Source organism: Pristiophorus japonicus, chromosome 15 (assembly GCF_044704955.1).
Source record: "Pristiophorus japonicus isolate sPriJap1 chromosome 15, sPriJap1.hap1, whole genome shotgun sequence".
NCBI lineage: Eukaryota > Metazoa > Chordata > Chondrichthyes > Pristiophoridae > Pristiophorus > Pristiophorus japonicus.
The window spans coordinates 80289314-80305993 of NC_091991.1; positions in this window are offsets into that span (position 1 = coordinate 80289314).

Consider the following 16680-nt stretch of genomic DNA (forward strand, 5'->3'; position numbering starts at 1 on the left):
CCTCCTCCAGGTTCTGCAGATGCTTGACTGTGTCCCGACCTGTAACCAAGATGTCGTCCTGGAAGACCACAATGCGCGGGACCGACTTCAAGCTTTCCAAGTTTCTCTGGAATATCGCCGCGGCTGATCGCATCCCAAACGGGCATCTGTTGTAAATGAAGAGACCTTTGTTTGTGTTGATGCAAGTGAGGCCCTTCGATGATTCCTCCAGCTCCTGCGTCATGTAGGCTGAGGTCAAGTCCAGCTTCGTGAAAGTCTTTCCTCCCATCAGCGTCGCAAAAAGGTCATCTGCCTTTGGTGGTGGGTATTGATCCTGCATGGGAGAAACGATTGATAGTTACTTTATAATCACCACAGATTCTGACAGTGCCGTCTCCCTAAGAACTGGAACAATTGGACTGGCCCACTCATTGAATTCGATTGGCGAAATGATGCACTCTCGTTGCCGCCGGTCCAGCTCGATCTCCACCCTCTCTCTCATCATGTACGGTACTGCTCTCACCTTGTGGTGGATGGCTCGCGCCCCCGGAATTAGGTGGATCTGTACTTTTGCTCCTTGGAACTTCCCGATGCCTGATTCGAACAGTGAGGGGAACTTATTTAGGACCTGGGTATACAAAGTGTCATCTATGGACAAGAGCACTCGGACGTAGACCCAATTCCAACGTATCTTCCCCAGCCAGCTCCTGCCAAGCAGCTTGGGGCCATTGCCCGGTATCACCAAGAGTGTTAACTTGTGCACCGCTCCATCGTAGGAGACCTTAACAGTAGTACTGCCGATTATGGGAATCAGTTCCTTTATGTAAGTTCTCAGTTTAGTGCGAATGGGAGTCAGGACTGGCCTTGAGGCCTTGCTGCACCACAATTTATCGAAAGTCTTTTTGCTCATTATGGACTGGCTCGCGCCCGTGTCCAGCTCCATTGACAGCGGGAGTTGTAGAAACATAGAAACATAGAAAATAGGTGCAGGAGTAGGCCATTTGACCCTTCGAGCCTGCACCGCCATTTAATAAGATCATGGCTGATCATTCCTTCAGTACCCTTTTCCCGCCTTTTCTATAGAAACATAGAAAATAGTGCATTTAATTTAACCTTCAGCATTATCGGGGGACACTTTGTGGTAAATGTGTGCACCCCATATATCTCTGCCTCCTCGGTCTGAGGCTCTGGTTCGTCGTGATTCCCGTGCATCTGTCCTCCTCTGCAACATGGTGGTTTGCAGGATTAGCAGGATTTGCAGCTCGCCTGCACATACGTTGGAGATGTCCCATTGTTACACAGTCCTTGCAAACGTATCCTTTGAAGCGGCCTGAATGGAAATGATGATCACCCCCGCAGCGCCAACAAGGTGTTAATGGCCTAGCATTCATTACCCTTGATGGTGGACTCTGAGACATTTGCAGACGTGCAGCTGCAGGCATGTGAGGCCTGCCCTGTACGTTACGATTCGAAAACAACATTACTTTGTTCACAGTACTTGTAGCAGCACTCGTGTGCTGAGAGATTTGCTTGGTATTGTGACTGGTGGCGATGAATGCCTGGGCTATCGCTATGGCTCTACTTGGGGTCTCTACAATCAAAAGTTTGCCAAGTATTACTTCATGGCCAATGCCAAGTAAATGAAGTCCCTGAACATGTGCTCCAAATATCCTTCAAATTCGCAATGTTCTGCAAGACGTCTTAGCTCGGCGACATAGCTCGCCACTTCTTGGCCTTCAGACCTCTTGTACATGTCGAACCGATACCTCGCCATTAGAACGCTTTCCTTTGGGTTAAGATGCTCCCAGACCAGTGTGCACAACTCATCATACGATTTCTCTGTGGGTTTCGCTGGAGCAAGCAGATTTTTCATGAGGCCGTACATTGGTGCCTCGCAAACGGTGAGGTGAATCGCCCTTCGTTTGGCAGCATTCGCTTCTCCTTCCAGCTCGTTGGCCACGAAATATTGGTCGAGTCGCTCCACGAAGGTTTCCTAATCATCTCCCTCTGAAAATTTCTCCAGGATGCCCATTGCTCTCTGCATCATTGCGGTGGGGTTCGTCATCTGTTTCTCGTCGCCAGCTGTTAAGCATGAATAAAGAGCCTGACCAGATACTGTGAGCTCAAAGTAAAGTTTGACCGTAGTCTTTTATTACACGTCTCCAGAGTGCCTCTCCAGTCTGTGAGACCTCTTTAAATACAGGTGCTCCCAAGGGATTGGGGGATCCCTTGGGATTCCAGGGGATGAGCCCTCTGGTGGTTAAACAAGGTATTTACATGTTTACATATATAACATGTATGACATGTCAATTGGTAAGTAAGCAACCACCATCAGTACCATTACAGCCATGGAAATGACCCCCCAGGTAGTGGCAAAGGCTACATATCGATTTTGCTGAGCTAGAAGGACAACAATTGCTCATTGTGATTGATAGCCATTCAATGTGGTCAAGGTGTTTCCAATGTGGAAAATAACAAGTAAAACATTAGACATTTTGCGAAGTTTATTTTCTTCATTTGGCCTCTCCTCCCAGAAGAAATTGTTTCTGATAATGGACCACAATTTTGTACAGAAGAATTTGCACAGTTCACGAGCAAAAATGGTTTAAAACACACTAAGGTTCCACCGTACCACTCTGCTTCGAATAGTGCAGCAGAGCGCACTGTACAAATTGTAAAACGTGCCCTCATAAAACAAAAAATTTAGATCCAAATCCAAAGAAACGACAGTTGTCATTGGATCACAAATTGGCCAATTTTCTAATTACGTATCGTAGTACTCCTCATACAACTACTGGTGGAACTCCAGCAGAGTTGTTTCTCAAACAACAGCCACGAACCAGATTCTCGTTGTTAAAACCAAATTTGGCACAGTCTGTAGAAGAGACAGAATTAAGACAGAAAGAGACACATGATAGAGGTCAAGTAAAAGAGAGGAGTATGAAATTAATTCAGAAGGTGAGAGTGAAGAACCATCACCATAAATGGGTAAAGTGGTTACTAGGTAGAATGGTGAAGATATGTGGTCCTCGCACATATTTGGTCAAGATGTTTGATCATGGACAGGTTAGGTTTGTTCATATTGATCATATTCTACCTACAAACATGGAAGGAGTTGAAGGTGGGAATGATTCAATTATTTCTGACTCATCAGATAGTTTTGATACACCAGTAGCATATCCTACATCCAATGTATTGGAAACAAATCCAAGAGAAAATCAGAATTTAAGTCTGAATCCGAGTCAGGAAAACAAAGAGTTTGAAGTTAGAGAGAGTTCAAATGAAAATTAAGTGCACCCTTGGAGGAAAACATTCCTCAGGATGAGCCTCGAATGAGTTTAAATTCGACACCATGTTTGGAAGGTTCTGTTCGATAGCAAAGGTATCTTCTTTGAAACAGAAAACAAGTGGTTACGTTAAATTTGTAACTATGACAAAAAAAGTCCATATCCTTTGTTATATATAAACATGCAAGTTATGTATGATGTTTGTTATAATAACTTCTTCATTAAGGAGGAAGAAGTGTAATGTCTGTAAGCTTCTGGTGTTGTAGCTCCACACTGTGGATGTGGACGTATTGTGTTACTGCAACTAAAGGTGACTAAATGAGTCAGCTGACCAGAAGATTCCGGAATTTCTGAGATGCTGTCTGCCATTATAGAAAGCTGTGTGTGCTGTGCTCTGTGAAGATATCACAAACGGATTGTTGGCTTGTGCAGTGGATGCTGATTCACTGAGTTCCTTCAAGTGAGAGCCAGACCTGTTTCTGGCTGGGGCAGAGGTCACCTCGTACAACAGGTGGGTACTGTGCAATGTTAATCAGGGCCAGTTGTCTCCTGCACTGGCTTTCGACTGCCTAAGGGGTCAGGGACGAATTTTCCAGTTTTTTCCCCTGTATGTATCGAGGCATCATGACTCTATGGGACAAGCTGGATGAACCTGTATGTTCGTAGATTATCTCCAACTCACCAGTCCTAGAGCAGAATGAGTCTGTTGGATGGTGAAAACAGACCTCTGGGCTGGATTGTGTGCAAGATGACCCGAGGATAAGGGTAGGGGACAAATTATGGTCTTAAAATCAGTTATGAAAAAAAGGCCACAATCATTAATTTTCTTGGTTTCAAGCGCATGACATTCTGGTACTAGGAAACATTAGGGTTAGCTAATCAATTGCTTATGATTGTATATTTTTGAACAAACTCAATGGAAGAATCTTAACTGAAGCAGATCCCTGCAAAAATTGGCTGATGCACCATTTTAAACTGTATTTATTGTAAAGATCTTGTGACCTTGAATTGTCCGTTTTGATCTTTGGCAATACAGTAATCATTCACATATTACATAGTCAGGGCTCATGTTTGTCAATTGGACTTTTTTTTATCGCTTGAAAACAATAAACTCTTGAGTTTATAGGGGCTTTTGAAATATGCACATCCAACACCCGTGAGACTGTTTTCTAGCATTATACAGCTAGGAATAGGGAACCACAAAAGGGTCACAGAACATTCCTTATTTAAGATCATTGCGTGGGATCAAAATGGTGAGGTTTTTAAGGCCAAAATTTATCCATACAGTTGCATAGCTGACATTGATAGTATAGAACAGACCAATGTACTGTCCTTTGCCCTGAGGCAGACTGTTTATATAACAAGCTCTGACCAGCTCTAAAACTGTCCTGTTAACCACACTAATAACTTGAGCAGCAATTTTGCTGAGGAGAAAATAGCCACAGTTGTAATTTTCTTTTAGCATTTATTGAATGGAGGCTGTAAATTAAGACACGTCTCAGTAAGTTTCTTTGTGTTTGACGATATTTATAGGAAAAGACTGTTCTTTTAGGGGGTGATGTATAAAATGAAACATAACCCTATTTTATAACAATAATATTCATGTCTTTGTATACTCTGCTGGAAACCAGACAATTCCACTCAATGGCCAAACTGCTTATCCCATGTCGCGGATATAGCACAAGCACACCTAGAGCTGTCATTGAGGACCTTGCCCAATTGGCCAATTTCTATGTATGAGCTAAGACAAGCTATTCGACAGTTTGTTGGGGATGGGGAAATGTGCATCCAGCCCAATCTCGTCTTCATTCAACGTCCAAATACGTGCATTTCCCTGGAGGGCTCCTGCGATGGTGACCAGGAACGGGAGGCTTGCTTGACTTCTTCCTTCTTCCTATTGAGACCAATTGCAACTCCTCTCCTCCCATCCCAGCAGAGGTTAGCTGACTCCACACAGCCCAGCACCCCATCCTGGGGCCTTCCGTAACAGCAAGCCCCAGGCAGTGCTTTCACCCAGAAAACCATTGTGGACCATCTGTCGCTATTTAATCGTTCTTGCCTGTATTTCTGGACAATCTTTAAGCCTACATCTTTTTAAATCAGAGGGGCCCAAACTATGGCAGCAGCCTCGACTATGAAGGTGATGGTGTTCACTGACTTATACTCCTACAATACACCCCTGAAGCAGAGTATTAAGCACTAAATTCAAACAATTAGCTTATAACTTAGCTTGGGAGTTGGGAGAAGAATTGAGTATTTTTGTTTGGTTTCAATTACACAAAAATATTTTCTTAATTTAAGTCTAATGTAGCTTTTATGTCTATTCCACAGGAATGCTTCTAATCTCCTCACTGCTGGATCTCTACAACTCTCTTCTTGCCAGCATCCAGAACACCACAGCATGTGTCCTTACCCACACTATGTTCTTCATCCACCTCATCTCTGTCCTTGCCAAGTTTCACTGGCTTCCAGTGTTCTAAAGAATTAGCTTTAAGATTCTCGTCCTCATTTCTGAATCCCTCCATGATCTCGACGCTGTTACTTCCATGGTCACTTCCAGCCAAGTCTCCCTACGCGCAACCTTCAATGCCCAGCCCTTGTCCACTCGTCCTGCTCCTTCCACTCCATAAAGACCACTGTTTTAGATACTGTAATCCCTAACCTCTGGAAGTCCATCCTTCAGCATCTCGGTCTTTTGACCTTCTTAACAGGGAGCAGCAGAGAAGTGCAGCAATAGGCAAGGAAGAGCCCCTAGATTTACTGACAACAATAACTAATATTTATATAGCGCCTTTAAAGTAATGAAACGTCCCAAGGCGCTTCACAGGAGCATTATGAGATAAATAATTTGACACCGAGCCACATAAGGAGAAATTAGGGCAGGTGACCAAAAGCTTGGTCAAAGAGGTAGGTTTTAAGGAGCGTTGTGAGGAGGAAAGAGAGGTAAAGAGGCGGAGGCATGGAGTTCCAGAGCCCACTAATGGTTGAGCGATTATAATCAGGGATGCAAAAGAGGGCAGAATTAGAATCTTGGGGGGTTTTGGGGCTAGAGGAGATTACAGAGATAGGGAGGGGTGAGGCCATGGAGGGATTTGTGAAAACAAGGATGATAATTTTGAAATCGAGGCATTGCTGAACTGGGAGCTAATGTAGGTCAGCACGCACAGGGGTGATGGGTGAGCGGGATTTGGTGCAAGTTAGGAAGGACATGGACAGCCGAGTGTTGTATCTTCTAGTATACGTGGGGTAGGATGTGGAAGGCCAGCCAGGGGTCCGTTGGAATAGTCAAGTCTAGAGGTAACAAAAGCATGGATGAGGGCTTCAACAGCAGATGAGCTGAAGCAAGGGTGGAGACGGACAATGTTACGGAGGTGGAAATAGGCGGTCTTAGTTATGCTACGGATATATGGTCGAGAGCTCATTTCAGGGTCAAATATGACACCAAGGTTGCGAACAGTCTGGTTCAGCCTCAGACAGAAAGACTCTTCAATAATTGTCCTTCTAGCAGAAATAAAGTTGTGAAGGGACGGAGGGCAGGAAGCCCCAGGAAAGAGTGGTCCAGATTTTATGGAGGAAGATGGCAGAGGCAGTCAGAGGGGACCATCCCTGGAACTGTCATACAGTACAGGAAGTGGATGAATTATCTCACAGGGTTGACCAAGGCAAGGGAAGGCACTGTTCCCCAAGCACATCTTGTTGGAATGACAGAACCATCAATCGCCTCCTTAACACTCATGCTTTCTCGGTCGCATTACCTGGATGACGGGGAAACTGACCTATTCACAGGGTGCCTCTGGAGACAAGAATGCACCACTTTAACTGCAAACTATTTGACTGATTTTAGTGCCCTTACACTACCCTGGCAGTAAAAACTAAGAAAAAACAATCCATGGGGCCGATTTTCAGCAAGGCCTTCACCCGCCCAAGTGCCGCCCAAAGTGCCGCCGATGGCCGCCGAGGTACCGGACGCTACTTTGGGCGGGATATTCATGAAGAAGGTCCCTCGAAGGTCGACGGGTGGCAAATGGAAGACGTACGCTGCCAATGTGGGCGACAGCGGGCAGGAGGTCGCATTCTTGCCGGCAGAGACGCTTGCTGCCCAAATGCCGGTGAGGATGGAGTCGGGCCCACGGAGGGTCAAAGACCTGAAAAAAAACTGCAGCAAAAAATAAAAAAAGTATCCGAAGACCTTCAGGGGACCCCACCCAGGTAAGTTGCTGTTGAAAAAAAGAATTAAAATGTTCACTTACCTTTTTTTCAGGTTCTTCATACTTACCGTCGGGGACAGACCAGCTTCCAGCCAGCAGTCCACCCCACTTCTGCTGCCGACTCCTGCCCACAGGAATCTGGGAGCTCGGCGGGCGGGAGCTCAGGTGCGCCACTCAGCCGTCCGTTGACATCAGCGGGCGGTTTCTGGTGGCTCTCCCCTCCCGCCTGCTCCAGGCCACACCGAGAGTGGCACTGGGTGGATCTTCAGAAGGAATGTCGGCGGGAGTGGGCGTCAGTCGGCGGCAGCGGACGGTGAGGTGCTGAAAATCGGCCCCATACTATAGAACAATAGAAACATAGAAAATAGGTGCAGGAGCAGGCCATTCAGCCCTTCTAGCCTGCACCGCCATTCAATGAGTTCATGGCTGAACATGAAACTTCAGTACCCCCTTCCTGCTTTCTCGCCATACCCCTTGATCCCCCGAGTAGTAAGGACTTCATCTAACTCCCTTTTGAATATATTTAGTGAATTGGCCTCAACTACTTTCTGTGGTAGAGAATTCCACAGGTTCACCACTCTCTGGGTGAAGAAGTTTCTCCTCATCTCGGTCCTAAATGGCTTACCCCTTATCCTTAGACTGTGACCCCTGGTTCTGGATTTCCCCAACATTGGGAACATTCTTCCTGCATCCAACCTGTCCAAACCCGTCAGAATTTTAAACGTTTCTATGAGGTCCCCTCTCACTCTTCTGAACTCCAGTGAATACAAGCCCAGTTGATCCAGTCTTTCTTGATAGGTCAGTCCCACCATCCCGGGAATCAGTCTGGTGAATCTTCGCTGCACTCCCTCAATAGCAAGAATGTCCTTCCTCAAGTTAGGAGACCAAAACTGTACACAATACTCCAGGTGTGGCCTCACCAAGGCCCTGTACAACTGTAACAACACCTCCCTGCCCCTGTACTCAAATCCCCTCGCTATGAAGGCCAACATGCCATTTGCTTTCTTAACTGCCTGCTGTACCTGCATGCCAACCTTCAGTGACTGATGTACCATGACACCCAGGTCTCGTTGCACCTCCCCTTTTCCTAATCTGTCACCATTCAGATAAAAGTCTGTCTCTCTGTTTTTACCACCAAAGTGGATAACCTCACATTTATCCACATTATACTTCATCTGCCACGCATTTGCCCACTCACCTAACCTATCCAAGTCACTCTGCAACCTCATAGCATCCTCCTCGCAACTCACACTGCCACCCAACTTAGTGTCATCCGCAAATTTGGAGATACTACATTTAATCCCCTCGTCTAAATCATTAATGTACAATGTAAACAGCTGGGGCCCCAGCACAGAACCCTGCGGTACTCCACTAGTCACTGCCTGCCATTCTGAAAAGTACCCATTTACTCCTACTCTTTGCTTCCTGTCTGACAACCAGTTCTCAATCCACGTCAGCACACTACCCCCAATCCCACGTGCTCTAACTTTGCACATTAATCTCCTGTGTGGGACCTTGTTGAAAGCCTTCTGAAAGTCCAAATATACTACATCAACTGGTTCTCCTTTGTCCACTTTACTGGAAACATCCTCAAAAAATTCCAGAAGATTTGTCAAGCATGATTTCCCTTTCACAAATCCATGCTGACTTGGACCTATCATGTCACCATTTTCCAAATGCGCTGCTATGACATCCTTAATAATTGATTCCATCATTTTACCCACTACTGAGGTCAGGCTGACCGGTCTATAATTCCCTGCTTTCTCTCTCCCTCCTTTTTTAAAAAGTGGGGTTACATTGGCTACCCTCCACTCGATAGGAACTGATCCAGAGTCAATGGAATGTTGGAAAATGACTGTCAATTCATCCGCTATTTCCAAGGCCACCTCCTTAAGTACTCTGGGATGCAGTCCATCAGGCCCTGGGGATTTATCGGCCTTCAATCCCATCAATTTCCCCAACACAATTTCCCGACTAATAAAGATTTCCCTCAGTTCCTCCTCCTTACTAGACCCTCTGACCCCTTTTATATCCGGAAGGTAGTTTGTGTCCTCCTTAGTGAATACTGAACCAAAGTATCTGTCCAATTGGTGGCTCCCGTTAACCCATTTAATCTCCAAAGGGAAGCCTGGGTGGAACCTTTAAGACAAGCCTCCTGAAGGTTATCAGCAAAACCCCAGGATACAGGTCTGCCCTTGATTCTGTAATGGAAAAAAAAATCCTTCTGATCACTTACCTCAATTGACGCTAATCCAGCTTCCACTCTCGCCCTCCAGCGCTACAATCAATTTAAATAAGTGCAGATAGAGAAGATCAGATGCTGTGTGCAGCATTGTGGTTCCTGAATTGCGTGGACTTGAGAAATAGGTCAAGGAACGCAACTGGTCAGGGATGAACAATATAGGATTACTCATATAGATTGTTACTCTCCAGCTGTGCCTGATTAATTCTGTTGGGGACTGTGAGAAATTTGCCTCGGGTAATAAGTGGGTTGGATAGAATCCATGATGAAGCATATATAGCCTTTGCAGTATATGGGCCCAAATGGCCTTCTCATGTTCCATACTTTATTTTCTTATTTAAATATGAAAGAAAGACTTGCATTTATGTATGCCTCTCAGAAACATCCCAAAATGCCGCCCATACAATGAATTCAAGTGATTAACACAGAGGCAAACATAGCAGCATTTTGCACACAATAAGATCCAACAATCTTCGATGGTTGATTAAATTCATTGATGATGTTTATTGAGGGAGGTTTATGTGGCCCAGGACAAGGTGAGAATACTCTGCCCTTCCTTAAATAGTGCCATGAGATATTTAATGCCTGCCTGAACCATTGGAACAGGCAGCCAGAGCCTTGGTTTAGAAACATAGAAACATAAAAAATAGGTGCAGGAGTAGGCAATTCGGCCCTTCGAGCCTGCACCGCCATTCAATGAGTTCATGGCTGCACCTCTGATAAACCGTAAGTCCCTCAGTACTGAATTGAAGTATTGGCCTAGAATTTCCTGAACGGTGAGATTAAATGTTACTGTCTTGCATGCCGACCACATCATTGCAAAGTTCCTCCAAAATTTTGTGGACTTTTAATTAGAATATGCCGCAGTGAGCATAGTGGCGAATCAAAAGCAGCACAACCAATGGCCAATGTTTGCTGATGGCTAAGTCTAAGAGAGTATAGCCTGGAAGTTGCAGTAGTAATAATGGCGAGGCTGTCAGCACTAACCGTTATTACTGGGTAAAACTGACATTAACTGTACGGTGTCCACACTTGCACAATTATATGCGGAAATCAGTAGTTGCTGTCAGTGATACCCTGCTCCGATGGAATCTGCACAAATTCACTATTGTAGTGTATTTGCTTCATGGGTTCTTTGCTTAAGAATTCACAGCTACACATTTGCTGTAAAGAACTAGCTGGTTTATTAGAAAAGGTTTAGCAATCAAACTGAACCCGACCAGTTTATCCACTGTTGTGAGCCTAGTGGATAAATTGGTCGTGGAGAACCTGAACTCAATTAACTGGGGTTTTATTGAGTCGTGTGAACATCACGTGACTGGCTAAGCCACTCACAGTGCAACAGCTCCAAATATCTGTGAGCATGCTACTATTACAACTGTTAAGGCACAAACTTAAATTAATTACTCACTAGTATCGCACTAAAGTCCGATGAAAAATTTAAGCTTTGTTCACTCCGGAGTAACTACATTTATAAAGGCATAGTAAATCATAATTACTACTGAACAACCTCTCTGGCCCTGAAAAATTATTTGTACAAGTTTGGAGTCTCATTACTTCAGAAGAAAATTAAAACATTGTAGATTTAAAAATATATATATATTTAAAAAAAAATGTCTTTCCATTTAAATGTTTTCCCTTAATCCCATATGTCCCGATCTTTATTTCATTTTCTGTACAATGATTTAAATCTAATTTATATTTTCAGCTTTTTACTTCCCGCTTTGCCGTTTGTGAGGATTCTTTAATCTGATTGGATGATCAGCCTCCCTGCTGCCTGCTCTGTTCCCAGACACAACAGATCCCCTGGTGAAGGCAGCGAATTCAAACTATCGTTGGAAAAGAAGAAGTCTGCGCTCTCGAGCCTGCTAACGCTTGTGAGCAGCTTTTTTGAGGTGAATGGCGACGCTGTCACTTTGTTCCTGACCGCAAAATCCAGACCGATATTCAACACTTAAGAAATCGTTTTTTGAATGCAACTGAAGATTAGAACTACCCATCAGATAAAAGTATTACAAGCAAAATGTTACAGTGCATGAAACCAATAACAAACCAGATAGGCTTCTTCAAATAAATGAAATCTGTATTTAAAGTTTAAAGAGCGATAAAGAAGCAGCGACATGGGAAGCTAAATAAGTACCCGAGGGAGAAAGGAATAGGAGGATGTGTTGATAGGGTGAGGTGAAGTAAGTTGGAAGGAGGCTCGTATGGAGCACAAAACCGGCATGGACATATTGGGGCAATAGCCTGTTTCTGTGCTCTAAAATTCTATGTAAAGAAACAAAAAATCTCCTCCTTCATATGACCTGTGTGCATCTCAAAATGCATTCATATTAGAGTTGATTATGAATCGACCAGGTGTCACCAGTTCTCCACCAGCTCTCTCCCTCCCTGAATCTTTTTACAGAACTCAAATAATTCAATCTACAATGAAATGATGGGAAGAACAACTAAAGGCATTTCTATCCTGTTATAGCTGCAGCAGGAAATCTGGACCATTCATCCCCGTCCTGTGCAATTATAAACTTAGAAGTGGAGAATCAGAATAATCTAATTTGAATTACTAATTCAGGAGAATAAGTCAAAAGCAACTGCTATTTTAAACGCCACTTTTATGCTGGAGTAATTCTAAAAATCTCTTCCCAGCACTCCGGGAGAAAGAGCGAAACATACTAATATAACTATATTTGAACTGTACTTGGTAAACCCGTGGATACAAAAATACAAAGAATGTAAAGATGTTTTAGATTGAGAACAGCATAATGGCTGTTACCGGTATTCTCGATAAATCATTCAAGTGTCTACTAATAGATCAGGAGATTAAAATTCTCTTTGTAACGCTGCTCGTTATCACCGGTGCTAGGCGGTTAATGGGTGGCAGAGGCCGACCATCGGTGTTAAGCGGCGTCCACGGCTCAGGAGAAATTTGGTAGGCTCTTGGGTAGAGGCACCAAGAGATAACGCTGCACCCTCTAACACCACCCACGTGGTGATGTCATGGTGATGCAACGCCCCCTTGGCGCCGCTCCCGCAATATTTGATTTGTACGGACGCCTAACGGCAAGGTGTCCGTACTGCCTGGGAAAGGTGGAGGGAATGCCGTGGTGCTCGGGTGTATTCGCCCAGAGATCAAGGTCAGTTTTTTTCTTTTATTTATTTCATCTTCTTTTCATTAGTTGTAACAGTGGGGAAGTTCGTGTGTCGGTCGGAGACGTTTGAGTTTTTTCCCCCTTTCCTTCCCGTTTTCCAGCGAGCATGGCGGTAGCCTCCCGTCAGGAAATTCAGTCGGCCTCCTGAGCTCCCGCTCCAGGATGAGTGTGCAACACCACTGTTTCGTGCTGCTCTCTCATCTTTGGGCATAAAAACTGAATTTGGCAGTTGGAGCCTGCATCTAACGCCTGGCGGTAAATCAGCACTCAGGCAGTGACACCGCCTCAAAAATGGCGGTATCGAATTTAGACCCCCAGATCTTCTACATGAAGGCTTGGTATGGAATGATGGAAATTCTAAATTAGTCCAAAATGTGTTTAATGTGAGTCTGGTGGGATTCTATTTTCTCATGATGCTTCTGCCCTGTAATGATTAGAATTCTTTTTTTCATTTGTTCACGGGATGTGGGCATCGCCAGCAAGGCCAGCATGTATTGCCCATCCCTAATTGCCATTGAATGGCTTGCCAAGCCATTTCAGAGGGTAGTTAAGAGTCAACCACATTGCGTGGGTCTGGGGTCATTAAAGGCCAGACTGGGTAATGACGGCAGATTTCCTTCCCTGAAGGGCATTAGTGAACCCAATGGTTTTTTCTGACAATCTGGTAGTTTCATGGTCACCTTTACTAATACTAGCTTTTTATTCCAAATGTATTTAATTAACTGAATTTCAATTCCCCAGCTGCCATGGTGGGAGTTGGACCTTATCACCAGATCATTATCTGGATTACTAGTCCTGTAACATAATCACTATGCTACCGTACCCTTATTTGAAGAAAGAAAGAACTTACATTTGTAAATAATCCAACAGTGATGTACTACTGTGCTAAGTTTAAAGACAGAAGAAAGAACTTGCATTTATATAGCACCTGTCACAACCTCAGGACATCCCAAAGCACTTTACAGCTAATGAAGGACTTTAGAAGTGTTGTCATTGTTGTGATGCAGGAAAGGCAGCAGCTAATTTGCATTTGGCAAGGTTCCACAAAACAGCAATGAAATATGTGACTAGATAATCTGTTTTAGTGATGTTGGTGGAGGGATAAATATTGGGCAGGACACCCAGAAAACTCTTCTTTGAAAATGTCATGAGATCTCCCATGTGCACTTGAGAGAGCAGATGTAAAGTTTAACGTCTCATCCGAAAGGCGGCTCCTCCAACAGTGCAACTTTCAAATGAGCTTAACTTGTATAAAATCTAATTTAACTGAACTTGTTTAAAAGGAGAGAGCTCAGATCCTCACAATCAGTTGCACCATCCCTCAAGTTCAGCATTGCTGCCAGGTCTTTTATCCTCAGAACTTATGTTCTTTCCAATGCGATAGTGTTTGCAAAACTGCATTGGTGCTTTTGAAAATTGGGGCTACAAATATTGCAGATTGCGACCAATATTATTACTGCATCCCCTCGTCAACTTTATTAAACTTGATCATGATCATAACGGTATTTCCACACCAAATTAGCAAGTTGCCCAACTCAATGGTTCAGTTAATTTGGATCATACTGCCAGTGAAGGAATGTGTTGTAACTTGGCACATGCCCTTAATTCCACATTTTAATATAAACAGTATGTCAGTAAGTCTTAAATATTATGCAGAGTATAAAAATATCCCAGCAACATGGCTCAATTTATTCCCATGCATTATCTTTTCATTAGGAGAATAATCAGTCTGGTGAAGCAGCACCGGAATTCTGGGGTGGCTGCAGGACTGTGTGAAATGGTTTTTAAGCTTACGACCCTGAAATCAGCTTAACTACATAAATCACGCTGCTGCCAGGTTACCAGTGTCATTATTATTCAGTCTAAATGGCAGTGGCAAGAACACGTGTTAATTCAGGAAATTTGCGATTGGCGTTGATTTTAATGGGGGCGGGGTTATGACAGCTAAATTCCTACTGGCTAGTTATGCTGAAACTTACATCGACATTCCTTTGGTGCAATTTCATTGGCATTTGACAGAGCATAAAAACCGGTTTCAACCAAGTGGAAATCAACGTAAACAATTGGGGCCCGAGGAAAGCGTTAAATTTACCCCATATTCCTTCTTTAAAATCCTGCTTTGTGCACAAAAATTGAAGTTTGAAGCCATCTAACGATCATTTATGCTTGTTCGGCACAGCATGTTTGAGAAAATGCAATCATGGACATTTTTGAATATTGAAAGCAAATCATTTTGCTGCCATAAAGAAACTTTTCAAAAGGTGAGAATTTTAAAAAACTCTCTGAAATAAAAAAGCATCGGAAAACACCCGAAATATGACTTTGGGTTTAGGCGTAGCGTTACAGCCCATTCAGAACTGGCATTAATAAGAAATTTGCTGTGCGCCTTGGGGGCGGCCTGAATGAGCAACAGAGGAGTTCAGCAGAGGTGTTGTGGAATCAGCGTAAAAGATAGAGGAAACGGGCGTTGCGTAAAGTCAGGGACAAATTTGCTGAGGTGCCCAAATTTTTTCAATCATTTGGCTAAAAATCGTCATTGTTTCAGCACAAGTTTTCAGGAAATTCCAGGCCATTGTTTCCAAGTTTTGTGTTGGGTATAATACATTAAGAACATAAGAAACAGGAGCAGGAATAGGCCACACGGCCTCTCGAGCCTGCTCCGATCATGGACTTAGGTCCACTTCCCTGCCCATCCCCACAAACCCTTATTCCCTTATCGGTTAACCCACCTTAAAATCCTTCTACTATTCTCACTTTCATTTATTTAATTGGCCCTGGTCCTTCTGAATACTCTCAATTCCCTTACACTAGCCACTTGGCCACGTAACTTGGGATACAAGTAAACTATATACTATTACCAGAAATAACCTCTTGCAAATCATTCACAGATAGTGTTGGACAACCTAGTTCGGAACTCTGCCAGATCTCCACTCATCACGGTTAATGTAGTTCTTTTCTCAAGGAGTTCCAGGTAATTGCCAAAACCGCACTAACTATTCCTTGTGGCCATCTTGTAACACCGATGCTATCCGATAATTCCCTCTCTCATCAGTGTTCGTCTAACTAAGTGGAGAAATTCACTATCGCCCTGTTTGAGGTGCTAATTTTTAAAAGTTTGAAAAGTTAGCAGCTAACGATTTCAGACTTAAAAGAAATTTTCCATTTGCGCTCCAAGAACACTTCCTTCTTGGAGGGTAAACGGCAGCAGGCGGGACGGTGGCTTCAGCAGTAGATACACACTGGGCTGTGCAACGCTGCCGCATTCAAAGGCTCCTTCCCTCCTTAAAGGGAAAGGCCATTGCTGCAAGCTCTGCAAAATAAAAAGTACCTTCCTGGACCACCACGGCAGCAGAGTGCCGGGCTGATCGATCACAGACAGGAACTCGGGGGGAAAAAAACTCAAAGAAAAAAAGGTACGTTTTTTTAACTTACCTCGGCCACCTCACCTTTAATCATCGCCCCCAAAGGGACCACCGAGTGCTGCTGCAGGGGGCCAAACTCAATTTCGGGTCCGGGGTGTTACCATGGCGATGCGCACGGCGATGCTGTCACAATCTTTGGGCGAAGGAGATTGGGGCGCAATGCCGTAGCGCTGCCGCAAAATTCCCGCTGAATACGGCGGGAGTCGATGTTATTGCCGCGCCCGGTCGCAAAGCCATTTGCGTCCATTAGCGACCCGTAAAAGCATCCAATTTTGCCCCCTTCGTGTTTAATTGTCTGATTCGAGACCCATTCCTTGTATAAATATCAGGGCAACATTCTCGGTACTCCAGACTTTGGGTACAGTTGCTGCGCTAATGGAGCTCCGCAAATTA